Here is a 14,990-nt window from a genome sequence, read left to right on the forward strand (position 1 = left end):
GCGTCAGAAGAGCCTCTCTGGTTTTTTTTTTGTTTGTTCGTTTGACTTTGTTTTGTTTTGTGTTTCCATGGAGTCTCACTCTGTCGCACAGGCTGGAGCGCAGTGGCACAATCTGGGCTCACTGCAACCTCTGCCTCCCGGGTTCCAGCCATTCTTGTGCCTCAGCCTCCCGAGTAGTTGGGACTATAGGCACACGCCACCACGCTCGTCTCATTTTTTGCATTTTCAGTAGAGACAGGATTTCACCAAGATGGCCAGGCTGGTCTTGAATTCCTGACCTCAGGTGATCCGCCCACCTCGGTCTTCCAAGACACTGCGATTACAGGCGTGAGCCACCGCACCGGCCAGAAGTGCCTGCCTTTTTAAGGCTGAATAGTCTTCCATTGTATGAAGGAACTGCCGTGTGCTTTTTCATTCATCTGTCCATGAACCCTTGGGTTGCTTCCACATTTTGGCTCTTGTGAATAATGCTGCTATGAATATGGGTGTACAAATATCTCTTCCACTCCTGGCTTCTAATTCTTTCTGGTAGGTACCCACAAATGCAACTGCGGGAACATCTGATCATTCTGTTTCTAATTTTTCCAGTAGACGCCATACTATTTTCCCCGTTCCTTCACGGTTTTACATTCCCTCCGATCATATTCGAGCATTCCTACTTCCCTCTAGTCTCACCAATGCCTGTTTGTTTATCATATCCATCCTAATGTGTGGTATCACATTCTTGGTTTGATTTGTGCTTCCCTATGATGAGTGATTTTGAACATCATTTTAGATGCTTATTGGCCATTGCTATATCTTCTTTAGGAACACGTCTACTCGAGTCTTCTGACCACTGTTGATGGGATGCTTTGGGTTTCTTGTTGTTTAGTTCTAGCTGTTCTTTATATATGATGGATATCAGCCTCTTTTCAGATATATGCTTTGCAAATATTTTTCCTAACTCATGGGTTATCTTTTCACTCAGTTCGCAGTGTTTTTTCTGCACAAAAGTGTCTGTCATTTAGATGTAATCCAAGGAATCTAATTTTCTTTTGTTGCCTATGCTTTTGGTGTCATATCCCAGAGAACACTGCCCAATCTGATGTCATGAAAGCGTGGCCAATGTTTTCTTTTAGGCGTATGATACTTTCAGCGCTTGGGGTGAGGTCTTTGATCCAGGTTGTGTTCATTTTTGCACCTGGTGTGACATAGGGTCCACCTTCATTCTTCTGCATGTGGAAATCAAGTTTCTCCAACACCATTTCTTGAAAAGGCTGCTTTTCCACCAATGAGCTTTCTTAGCACTCATGTGAAAAATCATTTGAACATATAGGTGAGAAATTATTTCTGGGCTCTAAAACAAACAAACAACAACAGACAACAGATAAGGATACAGCATGGGCCGGGTGTGGTTGCTCACGCTTGTAATCCCAGCACTTTGGGAGGCCGAGGCGGGCAGATCACCTGAGGTCAGGAGTTGAAGACCAGCCTGACCAACAGGGAGAAACCCCCGTCTCTACTAGAAATACAACATTAGCTGGGCGTGCTGGCGCATGCCTGTAATCCCAGCTGCTCGGGAGGTGGAGGCAGGAGAATCGCTTGAACCCAGGAGGCAGAGGTTCCGGTGAGCCAAGATTGCACCATGACACTCCAGCCTGGGCAACAAGAGCGAAACTCCATCTCAAAACAAACAAACAAACAAAAAACCAGCATGATTTCAAGAGCAGAAAGAGAAGAGCTTGAAAACCAGCATAATGAGAAAGTTAGGAAGCTTCTTATCAAAGCATCTGGAAATATGCAAGCAATTCTTCTGAGCTAAAATTTTCATACTGTACTATCAAACACTAGAACTCACTTATTCCATCTTTCTGTATTTTGGGACCCAATTATCCACTTGTCTTCATTCCCTATGCCACCCCTTTTCTTCCTAGTGTCTGCTAACCACCTTTATACTTTCCACCTTCCTGAGATTCCTTTTGTGTGTAGGTGTGTGATGGAGTCTCTTTCTGTTGCCCAGGTTGGAGTACGCAGGCACAATCCGGGCTCAGTGCAAGCTCCGACTCCCGAGTTCAAGTGCTTCTTGGGCCTCAGCCCTCGGAGTAGCTGAGACTACAGGCACGTGTCACCACGCCCGACTCATTGTTTGTGTTTTCCGTAGAGATGGAGTTTCACCATGTTGGCCAGGCAGGTCTTGAACTCCTGGGCTCAAGTGATCCGTGCGACTCGGCCTCCCAAAGTGCTGGGATTACAGGCCTGAGCCACCACACCTGGCCAAGGTGTCCTTTTTTCTTCCTACATAGAAGTGAGGACATGAAATATTTGTCATTCTGTGCCTGGCTTATTTCATTTAATATACAGACCTGCAATCTCATCCATTTTGTCTGCAGCGGAGAGGAGTTTCTTCCTTTTTAGGCTGAATAATACTTCACTGGGTGTGTATACCACAGTTTCTTCATTGAAACAAATTTCTGAAGAGCAAATATTTTTAAAATGTCTCGGAATGTGAAACTTCAGGGATACTGTGTCCATTTTATTCTTTTCTATTTCCCATCTTATGTATATGCAAGTGTATAACAAAGCAGCAATCAATGTGTGTATAAATCTATAACTTCAACAAATGTAAAATGCAAATGCTAAGTGGTGGCTGGGCGCGGTCACTCATGCCTGTAATCCCAGCACTTTGGGAGGCGGAAGTGGGCGGATCACCTGAGGTCGGGAGTTCAAGACCAGCCTGACCAAAATGGAGAAACACTGTCTCTATTAACAATAATAATAATAAAAATTAGCCAGGCATGGTAGCGCATGCCTGTAATCCCAGCTACTTGGAAGGCTGAGACAGGAGAATTGCTGAATACGGGAGGCAGAGGTTGCAGTGAGCCGAGACCGTGCCATTGAACTCCAGCCTGAGCAACAAGAGCGAAACTCTGATTCAAAAAAAAAGGAAAAGAAAGAAATAGAAAATGCGAAATAGTCAGAAAAAACAGCATAATAAACATTTGTATGGTGTTGATCGACAATGCATTTGAAGATAATATTTGAGAAATCATATTACAATTAATTTCTGTTCTTACTCATTGGAGCTTGATGCCTCTAAAAACTTCATTATTGGAACCACCTCTGGTGCTTTAAAAGAAAAAAAAAAAATCCACATACTCACACAGGTGCAAGGAAATCAGAATCTCAGGTATTGATACCCAGGCCTCATCATTTGTAAGCTCCCCAGGTGAGTTGACTCAAAATCAAGATTGAGGAACGGTGACACGGATCTCTACACAGAATCTGCCTAAATAGATTCTCTAGAAGCAGTTTATAAAGAAATTCTACATGAACTGTGGAAGAGGATATGAATTTGATGTATGGTATGTCCTCACTTAACATCTTTGAAAGTCTCTTGGAAACTTCACTTTGAAGCAAAATTATGTATAGTGAAACCACTTATTTTTCATCAACAGTATAACTACACAACTTTGAACAACCAATGGTGTTGGAGGACCTCCTGTACATTGTTTCCATAAAGTCAGTTTTCAGGGAATTCCAAAACGAAGTGAGGACTTCGTGTATATAAAAAGATGGTTGTGATTCCAGCTGGATGACAGGGTTATTGCTCAGAAACTAAAAGAGGCCACCTAGGTATAGAGGATTCAGTCATGAGGTTTCTGCTAAACAAAGGATCCCAGAATCCTCATCCATTCCAGTGAAAGGCATAATGAAGAAAGCAATATTCACAAAGGAAATGCGGAAAGGAATAAAAGCCATCAAGCCACAAAAAGAATGTGACTAAGGGGCAGGATTTGCAGATGTAGAGATTTAATGTGGTTGCCCTTTCTCACCCACACAAGAAAAAGGATGGAACAGATCATGAGATTCGACTGTTCTGCTGCGCAGCCTCCGCAGGGCACTTTGTATGTCCCTGTTTCTCAAGCTGTAGATGAAAAGGTTCAGCATGGGGTGACCACAGCGTACATCACTGACGCCACCACACCATTCCTGGGGGGGGGTGGCACAGCTGAAGTCAGGTATATGCCAATGCCTGTTCCATCAAATCAGCAAACAACTGCTAGGTGAGAGCCACAGGTGGCGAAGGCTTTATACTTCCCATCTGATGATGACATCCTTAGAATGGAGGGGACGATTTTATAGTAAGACCGTAGGATCCCTGCAATGGGAAGAAAACCAAACATAGTACTATGGAAATATATGAATATGCTATTGATGACGCTGTCAGAACAGGCAAGTTTGAGAAGTTGAGAGGGGTCACAGACAAAATTAGAGATTTCCACATTCTTGATGATGGTGAATTGTAACACAATTCAACTGTGCAGCTGGGAATCCAACAGGCTAAGGAAAAAGGACACCAAAATGAAGAAGACACAGAGGTGAGGATTCACGATGACTGAGTAGTGCAGAGGGCGACAGATGGCTACAAAGCAGTCATAGGCCATCACGGTCAGGAGCATGCCTTCTATACATGCAAAAAGGATGAAGAAAGACATCTGCGTCAGACAGCCCGCATGAGAGATGACTCTGCTATGCGACTGCATGTCCACAATCATCTTGGGAACCGTGGCCAAGGCGAAACTGATGTCAGCCCAGCACAGGTTGGAGTGGAAGAAGTACATGGGGGTGTGGAGGGGAGAGAGAGAGCTGACAGCCAGGATGCTGAGCAGGTTCCTCAGCACCGTGACCAGATACAAGGACAGGGACAGGGAGAGCAAAGCGAGGACCAGCTGCAGTTCTAGATCTTCTGAGAGTCCCAGGAGGAGGAATTCTCAGACATCTGTGAGATTCTGTGGCTCTGTGTGTCTTGGACACCTTGAGAAGGAAAGAGGATTGGAAAAATAAAAGATAAAATCTAGCCCTTAATGCTGGATGCAAGCAATTCACAAGGAACATTTTCACACTTGCGGACCATACACCACCAGCAATGTTTCTCAGTTATGACAATTCCAAAAAATCTCAGAATTATTACATGATTTACTTTTTTGCTATACAAGGCTTTCTGTACATACTACTTTAGAGAAAATCCACTGAAGAATATTAGAAGACCAAAACGTCATATATAACAAATCTGTGATCTCAGTAAAATACGGCCTACTCTTTTCAGAAAAAATACATTGCAATGACAATGTCCTTCTCTCTTTAAGAAAAAGATCTCAGTCTAATTGAAAGGAATTAAGAAGCTGCGAAATACACTCTATTTTATTCTGACACCGTGCTACAACTTCCATTGATGTAGAATATGTAAAAGGATGACACAAGAGCTAGGACCCCATTATCTGAAAACGAAATCAAACCTTATAGTTCTCAATCGGAAGACCTTTTCACATGCCTGTTACTTTTCGTATTTATTATCATCCTTCGGTTTTCTGACATCATTTCTTCATAAAAGTACATACACACTCAAAGATGGGAGCTGTGTTTCCAAATGAATTGAATCTATAACTCTTGGCCCAGCACCATGGCTCACACCTGTAATCCCAGCACTTTGGGCGGGCGAGGCTGATGGATCACCTGAGGTCAGGAGTTCCAGACCAGCCTGGCCAACGTGGTGAAACCCCGTCTCCAGTGAAAATAAAAAAACATTAGCCGGGCGTGGTGGCAGGTAAACCTAGTTACTCGGCAGGCTGAAGCAGGAGAATCCCTTAGAACCTGGAAGGCAGAGATTGGACACCCTGTGATAGGATTTTTGATATCTTAGGGAGATATTGCTCCTGACAGCAGAGTGGGCGTACAACCTGTGATATTATTTGTAATATCCTAGAAAGATATTGCTCCTAATATCATGGTGGGTCTACACCCTGTGATCTTAATTGTAATATCCTACAGAGATATTACTCCTAATAATACAGTGGGTGTACACCTTGTGATATTATTCATAATATACTACAGAGATACGACTCCTGATATCACAGTGAGTGTACACCATGTTTGTACACTCTGTGATCTTATTTGTAACAACTTAGAAAAATATTACAGCTAATATCAAAGTGGGTGTACACCCTGCGATGTTATTTGTTATCCACTACGTAGATATTACTCCTAATATCACAGTGAGTGTACATCATGTGTGTACAGACTGTGAAATTATTCGTAATACCCTAGGAAGATATTACTCCTCATATCACAGTGGGTGTACACCGTGAGTGATATTTTTTTCTAATATCCAGCGGGGGAGAGGATGATATTGCTTCCAATATCACAGAAGGTGTACACCCCCATGTGATGTTGTTCCTAATATCCAGGGAAGGAGAGGATGACATTATTCACAATATCACTGGGGGTGTACCACCTCCCGCCGGGATATTGTTCTTAATATCCGGAGGTGGAGAGAATGATGTTACTCCCAATATCACAGGGGGTGTACACCACCCCTGTTTGTAAACACCCCCTGTGATATTGTTCCAAATGGCCTGTGAAAGAGTAAACACGACTCCCATTATCGCGGGGGGTGTTCAGCCCTTATGATATTGTTTTCTAACATCCAGGGAAGGAGAGTATGCTATTACTCCCAATATCGCAGGGGTTGTACACCCTTTTGTGTTTTTGTGCCCAATATCCAGGAAAATAGAGGATGATGTTTCTCCCAATGTCGAAGTAATTGTACAGCACCCCTGTGATATTCTCCCTAACATCCAGAAAGGAAAAGAATGATATTACTCCCAACAGCTTAGGAAACGTGTACCCGCGCTGTGGTATCTTTCCCAGTATCCAGGTGGGGAGAGGATCATATTACTTCCCATGTCGCAGGGTGTGTACAGCCCCTCTGTGATCTCACTGCTAACATCCAGGTTTGGGGAGGACGACCCAGACCTCCACCCACCCAGAGTAGGTACGCCCAAGAACTAGTACATACTTGTTACCTCCACACTTAGGCATCTCTGTGAAGTCCACCTGGAGACCTTCAAAGGGGGCTGCTCCATAAGCTTGTACGCTGGGCAGAACGGCTGGATGTTGCCTCGCATCATGCTGTCGGCAGGTAACACACCGCTGCCTCACCGTTTTGGCAAGGGCTGACAAAGGCGAGATGTAGAAATACCGGCCTAACAACTTTTCCAGTGACTCCTGACCTCGATGGGTGGTTTCTTGCACAGCCAGTACAACTGCAGCTCCTGGCAGCTGTGGCGCAGCTACTCTCCCATCTGGTAACCGAATCCATCCTTTCTCCATCGCTTGTCCTTCCCTCTACCTGGACAAAGTCCTTTTCTTCTTTAGAAGAAGTAGGTCCAAGATCAGGTGCTTGAGGGAGCACTGATGCCCAGAAGGGGGCAGATGCTGCTTTTTGAGCCTCTGAGTCAGCGCGGGAATTCCCCAAACCCAGCAAGGTGGAAGCTCGCTGGTGCCCCCTGCAATGCATAACTTCCACCTTGTGAGGTTTCCATACTGCTTCTAATCATTGCAAGATTTCCTGTTGATATTTTCTGTCTTTTCCCCCAGAGTTCAATAGGCCCTTGTCTTTCTATCACGCTCCATGCATTTGAAGGGTTCAAAAGATATACCGAGAATCAGTGTAAATGTTGACAGTCTCATCGTCACTGAGTTCTAAGGCCCGAATGAAAGCAATGAGTTCAGCTTTCTGGGCTGAAGTGGCCTGGGGCAACGATCTGGCTTCAACAACAGTGTCCAGGGTTATCACTGCATACCCTGCATGTCTCTCTCCTTGGGGGTTGAAGAAGCTGCTCCCATCCTTGTATAGTTCCCAGTCTACTGATGCCCAAGGCTGACCCCGGAGATCAGGTCTGCTAGAGTCAATTGAGTCCAACACTTCTACACAATCAGGCTCAACAGGGCTCTCTGATACCTGGAGCAAGGTGGCGGGGTGCAGGGTGTTACAAACTTCAATTGTTATACGGGGATTTTCACAGAGCAAAGTCTGGTACTTGGTGAGTGTGGCATTTGTTAGCCAATGATGTCCTTTAGTATTCATTAAAGTCACCACAGCATGGGAGGCCTTTATGTTCAGGTTTTGCCCAAGAGTCAGCTTATTTGCTTCTTGTACTAGCAGGGCAGTTGCTGCCAAAACCCTCAAACAGGGGGGCCATCCTTTAGAATCCCCGTCTAGTTTTTGAGAGACATAGGCCACCGGCCTCAGCCTGGGCCCCACAGTTTGGGTTCAAAGTCCAGCTGCCATCTTTTCTCTCTCTGATGCATACAATGGAGAAGGCTTTGTCAGATTGGGTAGCCCCAGGGCTGGAGCTGCCAGAAGTTTTTCCTTTAACTCATGAAAGCCTTGCTGTTGTTGGAATCTGCATTCCAAAGGTTCCCGGTCCCTGCCCCCTTGGTGACCTCATACAAAGGCTTGGCTAATACTGCAAAGTTTGGGATCCACAGTCTACAAAACCCCACAGCTCCTGAGAATTCTCTCACCTGCCTTCTGCTCTTAGGCTCCGCTAGATTGCAAATGACCTGCTTTCTTTCTGATCCCGGGCTGTGTTCCGACCCCTGTCAGATAGTCAATCCCAAGGAACGTACCTGCTGTCGGCAGATCTGAGCTTTCTTCTTGGGCACCTGATACCCACAGTCCTCCAGGTGCCGGTGTAGGGCATCTGTTCCCTTGGCACACCCGACTGCCGTGGGATGTCCCAGCAGAAGGTCATCAACCTACTGGAGCAACACGCAGCCTAGGTCTCTGGTGGGAAACTTCTGGAGGTCTCTAGCCAACGCCACCCCGAAGATGGTGGGGGAGTTCTCGAACCCTTGGGGAAGCCCGGTCCAAGTGTACTGAGTAGTGACACCTGACTCCGGATCTTCCCACTGAAAGGCAAACAGCTTCTGCCTCTCAGGGGCTAATTTCATAGGAAAGAAAGAGTCTTTCAGGTCCAAGCAGGTGAACCAGCTGTCCTCAGCTGGCAGCAACCCCAACAATGTGGACAGGTTAGGTACTGTTGGATGTAAAGTCAGTGTAGCTGGATGAAACAAGCACAAATCCTGTACCGGCCGGTAGTCCTTGGTCCATGGCTTGGGAACAGGCAAGAGGGGAGTGTTGCATGGAGACTGACAAGGAACAATAATTCCAAAAGTTCTTAGGTGCTTGAGACGGACCTCGATACCTTGAAGAGCTCCTCTGGGGACTGGGTCCTGTTTTTGCCTAACCGGCTGGGACCCTAACTGGCCAATCCCGGAGGGTTGTCTTCTGCCCCTACTCTTGGCCACCGCTTAGCCAGAGCTGGTCTTCTCTCTTGGCCCGGCTCAGTTCAGAAAAGTCTCCATTCCTCCTCTCGGGGGACCATAAGGGTCATAATGACTCCCGTTCTGGGTAACTTGAGCAGCAAAGAGCTGTGCTCTGTCGAAGAGATAGTGGCTCTCAGCTTGCTGAGCAGGTCCCTTCCCAAAAAGGTCAAGGGACAGTCAGGCATGTACTAAAACTGATGAATGACTTTATGTCCTCCTACAGTACAAGTCCGAGGCAAGCAGAAAGCTTGCTTTGCTGAAACCCCCATGGCTCCGATGACGTCAATAGTCTTTTTGGATAAGGGGGCGACCGGAGCGGTTACTAGCGAATGTTCAACACGGCTATCTACAAGAAAGTCAATGTCTGTATTCCCGACTGTCGTTCTGACTAGAGGCTCTTTGGGGACGCTTGAGCCCGGTCTCCCTCAGTCCAAGAACCCTTCTGCCAGGTTGAGCAGGGCCCCTTCCTCCTTGTCCGGGGCCTCCTGCTCTGAGTCACCTTGTTTTCTTTTGAGCTGAGGACATTTGTTCTTCCACTGTCCTATTTCTTTACAATGAGCACACTGGTTACGCTGCAAACTGTGACAGACAAGCTGAGTTTCTTTCCCAGGGCCCCCCTTCCCTTGCCTCTTTGGGAGGGCCCCTCTGATTGCTGCAGCTAACAACAGGCCTTCGTGTCACTGGGCCTGACTTCCATTCTCTTTGCCGTTTTCCTTACGGCTTACTGCATCCCTGTTTACAAACACCTGGCTAGCTATTTCTAGTAATTGTGATGGATTCATCCCTGCAAGCCCAGGCTGTTTCTGCAGTTTTCTTCTCATGTCTTCTGCGCTTTGACGGAGTAAAGCCATGTGAATCATGCGCTGATTTTCAGGGCTATCGGGATCAAGGGGAGTATACATACCATAGGCCTCACACAGTCTCTGGTAGAATTGCGCTGGACTTTCTTCTTTTCCCTGAATGACCTCAGAGACCTTGTTAACGTTTGTGGCCTTCTGAGCTCCCCTCATTAATCCTTCCAATAGAGCTTCCCTGTCTCGGTTTAGCCTTTGCATATCCTCTCTTTCATGTGGGTCCAACTGGGGGTGAGTTCCTGGCAACTGGGTCCTTCCATACTCTTGGGGGTTTTGATTATCAGCTGGTGCATGTTCCTCTAGCCACTTAGTTGCTGCTTGGAGGACTCTCTGCCTTTCTTCGCTGTTAAAGAGGAACATGAGCAACTGGTGCCAATCAGCCCAGGTGGGGTTGTGGGTCTGGATAACAGCTTGGAGCAAATCAATTAGGGCTTGTGGCTTTTCGCTATAGGGCGGTGTATTGTTTTTCCAGTGAAGGTCGACGCAGGTGAAGGGCTGGTAGCCAAAAGCACGCCTCTCCACCACGTGACCATCTTCATCCATCCCAGTATACCGCTGCTCTCTTAGGGGCATTTGTGTCCCCGTTTTGGGTCGTAAACGACCTGCCGAGGGAGGGGTGAAATGGCGCAATGCGACTTACCACAATTAATAATCTCAATTATTAATTGACACTAATTATCAATATTAATAACTGATAATATAATTTTTAAAATCAATACCGATAATAAGGATAATTAATATTAGTTATACTAATGATAACAGTAAATGATTAATATTAATGGTTAATGATGCTTGATATTAATAACTGATATTGATCTTATTTATTAGAAAACAGTCATATTAGCTCCAAATAATAAATATTAATATTAATAATCTGAAAACATTTTATTAGCAATTATTTCCTAATATTAATATTAATAACGGTCATTCATATTCATGATAATAATAAATGAGGAATAATTCATACTAATATTACACCTAATACCTCAGTGGGGCTACACCCACCTGTGCTATTGCTCCTAATGTCCAGGGAGGGAGAGAGCATGATATTACGTTCAACATTGCAGCAGGTGTACACCCAGCCAGTGATATTGATCCAAACATAATCTCCAGGGGGTGGAGTATGACATTACACCCAATATAGCGCTGGATGTGCATCTACTCGGTGAAATTGCTCCTAATATTCACGGAAGAAGCGTCTGATATTACTCCTAATATCGCAGGAAGTGTACATCCCCGTGTGAGATGGTCCGTCCTAATATTCCAAGGCAGAGGGCATAATATGACTACATATATGGCAGAAAGCGGACACCCCCCAGGGATATTGTTCCCATGATCCTGGAGGGAAGAGGATATTACTTTCAAAATGACCGAAGGTGGACAGCCCCGACTGATATTGCTTCCAATTGCAGCCTGGGAGAGGAGGATATGACACGCGATATCCCAGGGAGTAGAAACACCCCTGTGATACAGTTCTTAATACTCAGGGAGGAAGAGGATGATACTACATTCAATACAGATGGGTGTACACCCGTCTGTGAAACAGTTAATAATCTCCAGAGGGGGAGATGATATTACTCACAATACGGTAAACAGTCTGTGAGTCCACCTCGGATCCTAAGAGCCAGGGGGGCAAGAGAGGCTGGCTCTTACTCCCCGCATCGCGGGGGGTGCCTTGCCCCGCTTCGATTTGGATCGTAATATCCGGGGAGGAGAGGCGGGTGCTATTACTCCCCGCATCTCGGGGGGCGCCCTCACCCCCCTGCGATGTGGCTGGTAATATCCAGTGGGGAGAGCGGTTGATATTACTCCCTTTCTCCTATTATGTTTTCTCTACTGCCACACTTAGTGAACACCCTGGGACATTATTTTCCATATTCTAGGATGGTGTCAGTGTTTAAGTCCCAGGGGTTATACACCCTGTGATATTATTCGTGGTATTGTCGCGAAACGTGAATCCTTATTTCACAAGTCTCTATACACTCTGATATTATTCGCAATACCCTAGCGGTACGTTAATAATAATGCCACAATGTGTGTACAGCTTATGCTATTATTCTTAATCTCCTAAGGGGAGGTTGATTTTATTGTCACACGGAGTATTTTCCCTTTGGTATGATTCGGAATATCCTGGAAGCATGTCACTCTTTGTCACAGGGTTTGAATACCTTTTCGAATTACTCGTATTACCCTTATAAGATGTCACTCCTCATATCAACGAGGGTGTACACTCTGTGATATTATCGTCATATTCTAGGGAAATGTTACTTTTAATGTCACAGATGTTGCACACCTTGTGAAATTATTCGTTATAGTTTTGTTTGATATGACTGCTAACATCACACGGGGTGTACACCCAGTGATATTACGTGTAATCTTCTATAGAAATGTAACTCGTAAATCACAGGTCCTGTACGCCTTTTAATATTCTTCATCTTATTCTAGGAAAACGTGATTACTAATGTCCCAGGGCGTGTAGACCCTGTCATAAAATTCGTAATATCCCAGCAGGAGTTCACTACTAATTTCACAATGCGTGTACACCCTTTGATACTGTTCGTATTATCCTAAAGAGATGTGACTACTGATGTTCCAATGCAAGTACATTCTCTGATATTATTCCTTATATCCTTGGGGGATGTGACTTCTAATGTCACATGGCGTGTAGTCCCTGTGTTCTATTTCATAATATCCTAGGGCAATTGTACTGTTAATGACACAGCGGGTGTACACATTGTGATATTATTCATGATATCGTAGAAGGATGTTACTCCTAACATCACAGTGGTGTACACCCTGTGATAGTATTCAAAATTTCCCAGGGGTCTATACTCCTAATGTCACAGAAGATAACACACTGTGACATTATTTGTAATATTCTGGTGAGATGATTCTCCTAATATCACAGGAGGTGTATACCCTGTGATAGTATTCCTACTATTCCAGGGGGATGTCACTCGTAATATCACAGGTGTCTTCCTTCTGTGATATTATTGAAAATATGCTAGCTGGATATTACCACTAATGTCAGAATGCGTGTACGCCTTGTGATATTATTAGTAATATTCTGGGGGGATGTTACCCCTAACGTTACAGGGGTGTACACCGTGTGATATTGCTCCCAATATTGTAGGGGGATGTTACTCCTAATGTCACAGGGGCTGTACAGCCTTCGATATTATTTGTAATCTTATAGAGAGATATTACTTTAATGATCACAGTGGGTGTACACACATGGGCTACACCCACTGGGATATTATTTGTAATATCTTAGGGAGATATAACTCCTAATATCACAGTGGGTGTACCCCATGTGTGTACATCCTGTGATATTATTTGTAATATCCATGGTAAACATTACTTCTAGTATCCCACAGAGGGTACACCCTGTGATATTTTTCATAATATCATTGGGAGATATTGCTTCTAATAACACAGTGGGTGTACACCATGTGTGTACACTCTGTGATGTGATAGCTTATATGCTAGGGAGATATTCCTTCCAATATCAGAGTGAGTGTACACCTTGTGATATCATTCGTAATCTCCTAGAAAGATGTTGCTGCTAATATCACAGAGGGTGTGCCCCCAGTGACATCATTCGAAATATCCTAGGGAGATGTTACTCGTAATGTCACAGGGGTTGTACACCCTGTTATATTATTGTAATATTCTAGGGTGGTGTTACTTTTAAAGTCAAAGGGGTGTACACCCTGTGATGTTATTCGTAATATCCTAGGAAGGGGTTACTCCTAATATCACATGGGTTATCCTAGGAAGAGCTTACTCCTAATATCACAGCCTGTGATAGCATTCGGAATATCCAAAAGGGATGTTACTTTTAATGTCACATGGGGTGTACACCCTTTGATAATATTCGTAAGATCCTATGGACTTATGACTTCAAATATCACATTGGGTGTACACACATGGTGTACATATTGTGTGTGAACACCTCCTGTGATATTATCCATAATATCCTAGGAAAATGGGACTCCTAATATCACGGTCAGTGGACACCCTGTGATATTATTGGTAATATCCTAAAGAGATGTTACCACTAAGGTCACAATGTATGTGCGCCCCCTGATATTATTCATTATATCCTCGGGGGATGTTACTCCTAATGTCACACGGGGTGTACTCCCTGTGATGTTATTCATAATATCCTAGGGTGATGTTACTTTCAATGTCACCGGGGGCATATATCATGCGTATTCAACGCCTGTGATACTATTCCTAATACCCTAGGGGCATGTTCCTCCTAATGTTCACATGGAGTGAACACCATATGTGTACACCTGCTGTGATATTATTCGTAATATCCTAGAGGAATGTTACTGCTGATGGCACAGGAGATGTACACCATGTGTGTCAACCGCCTGTGTCATTATTCGACAGGATATTACGCCTGTCGTAATATCCTAGGGGGATGTTTCCTTGAATGGCACAAAGTGTGCGCAAAAGGTCACAGAAGGTGTACACCTTGTGACGTTATCTGTAATACCCTAGAAGGATGTTACTCCTAATATGTCACAGGGGTGTACACACTTTGATATTATTTGTAATCACATAGAGAGGTATGACTTCAAATATCACAGTGGATGTTCACACATAGTGTATATCCTGTGATATTATTCGTAATATCCTAGGGAGATGCAACTCCTGATATCACAGTGCGTATACCCAGTGTGTGTACACCCTTGATATGAGTCGTGATATCCAGGGTAAATATGCCTCCTCATATCACACAGAGTGCACACTCTGTGATATTTTTCATCATACTTTAGGGAGATATTGCTTCTAATATCACAGTGGGTGTACCCCATGTGTGTGTACTCTGTGACAGTATATTCTATATCCTAGGGAGGTATTACTCGTAATGTCACAGTGGGTGTTCACCCTGTGATATCATTCTTATTTGATCTTGCTGCCTTTTTTAACCCACCCTACAAAAGGAATGGAACAGATAAGAAGATATTGACA

At 44.5% G+C, this 14,990-nt stretch overlaps 1 pseudogene; it reads right to left on the reverse strand.

Moving 5' to 3' along the window:
* Positions 1-3,723: 3,723 nt before the first annotated feature.
* LOC107976038 (olfactory receptor 7E24-like) lies at positions 3,724-7,149 on the reverse strand (annotated as a pseudogene).
* Positions 7,150-14,990: the final 7,841 nt, after the last annotated feature.

The sequence above is a fragment of the Pan troglodytes genome, chromosome 6, assembly GCF_028858775.2.
Source record: "Pan troglodytes isolate AG18354 chromosome 6, NHGRI_mPanTro3-v2.0_pri, whole genome shotgun sequence".
Classification (NCBI taxonomy): Eukaryota; Metazoa; Chordata; class Mammalia; order Primates; family Hominidae; genus Pan; species Pan troglodytes.